Raw genomic sequence first — 1,865 nt, forward strand, 5'->3', positions numbered from 1 at the left:
TTAACTAATTATTCTTATTCTTATTTTTTATTTTAAAAATTTTCGAAAAATACTAACATTTTTCAAAAACCATTTTCGAAAATCACTAACTCTTTTTCAAAAATATTTTTCGAAAATTCTCCCTCTCCCATCTTATTCTATTTATTTATTCATTTACTAACATCTCATCTCACATCTCAATCCTCCTCACAGTTGTGTTTCTTCCATTACATTACATTCTTTATCTCCCCCTCTTCTTCTACTCACACAGGGATCCCTATACTGTGGTATAAAGGATCTCTATTATTATTATTATTTTTCTGTGCCCTCTTCTTTGTCATATGAGCAGGAGCAAGGATAAGAACATTCTTGTGGAAGCAGATCCAGAACCTGAAAGGACTCTGACAAAGAAACTAAGAGAAGCTAAAATACAACAATCCAGAGATAACCTTTCAGAAATTTTTGAACAGGAAGAGGAGATGGCAGCCGAAAATAATAATAATGTAAGGAAGATGCTTGGTGACTTTACTGCACCTAATTCCAATTTACATGGAAGAAGCATCTCCATTCCTGCCATTGGAGCAAACAACTTTGAGCTGAAACCTCAATTAGTTTCTCTGATGCAGCAGAACTGCAAGTTCCATGGACTTCCATCTGAAGATCCTTTTCAGTTCTTAACTGAATTCTTGCAGATATGTGATACTGTTAAGACTAATGGAGTAGATCCTGAAGTCTACAGGCTCATGCTTTTCCCTTTTGCTGTAAAAGACAGAGCTAGAGTGTGGTTGAACTCTCAACCCAAAGACAGCCTGAACTCTTGGGATAAGCTGGTCACGGCTTTCTTAGCCAAGTTCTTTCCTCCTCAAAAGCTGAGCAAGATTAGAGTGGATGTTCAAACCTTCAGACAGAAAGAAGGTGAATCCCTCTATGAAGCTTGGGAAAGATACAAACAGTTGACCAAAAAGTGTCCTTCTGACATGCTTTCAGAATGGACCATCCTGGATATATTCTATGATGGTCTGTCTGAGTTATCATAGATGTCATTGGATACTTCTGCAGGTGGATCCATTCACCTAAAGAAAACGCCTGCAGAAGCTCAAGAACTCATTGACATGGTTGCTAATAACCAGTTCATGTACACTTCTGAGAGGAATCCTGTGAGTAATGGGACGCCTATAAAGAAGGGAGTTCTTGAAGTTGATACTCTGAATGCCATATTGGCTCAGAATAAAATATTGACTCAGCAAGTCAATATGATCTCTCAGAGTCTGCATGGAATGCAAGCTACATCCAACAGTACTCAAGAGGCTTCTTATGCAGAAGAAGCTTATGATCCTGAGAACCTTGCAATAGCAGAGGTAAATTACTTAGGTGAACCTTATGGAAACACCTATAACTCATCATGGAGAAATCATCCAAATTTCTTATGGAAGGATCAAAAGCCTCAACAAGGCTTTAATAATGGTGGAAGAAACAGGTTTAACAATAATAAACCTTTTCCATCATCCACTCAGCAAAAGACAGAGAACTCTGAACAAAATGCTTCTAATTTAGCAAATCTAGTCTCTGATCTATCTAAGGCCACTGTGAGTTTCATGAATGAAACCAGGTCTTCCATTAGAAATTTGGAAGCACAAGTGGGCCAGCTGAGTAAAAGGATCACTGAAATCCCTCCAAGTACTCTCCCAAGCAATACAGAAGAGAATCCAAAAGGAGAGTGCAAGGCCATTGACATAAGCACCATGGCCGAACCCAAAGAGGGAGAGGAAGACGCAAATCCCAAGGAGGAAGACCTCCTGGGACGTCCAGTGATCAATAAGGAGCTTCCCTCTGAGGAACCAAAGGACTCTGAGGCTCATCTAGAGACCATATAGATTCCATTGAAC

General features: G+C 39.2%; 1 non-coding gene across 1 annotated transcript; it reads right to left on the bottom strand.

The window, feature by feature from the left end:
• Window positions 1–854: 854 nt before the first annotated feature.
• Window positions 855–961, bottom strand: LOC148550975 (small nucleolar RNA R71). Its single transcript, XR_015893915.1, has one exon. It is a non-coding gene; the product is annotated as a small nucleolar RNA R71 (small nucleolar RNA).
• Between the last annotated feature and the right edge of the window lie 904 nt (window positions 962–1,865).

The sequence above is a fragment of the Arachis ipaensis genome, chromosome B7 (genome assembly GCF_059453495.1).
Source record: "Arachis ipaensis isolate K30076 ecotype BB chromosome B7, ASM5945349v1, whole genome shotgun sequence".
Taxonomy (NCBI): Eukaryota; Viridiplantae; Streptophyta; class Magnoliopsida; order Fabales; family Fabaceae; genus Arachis; species Arachis ipaensis.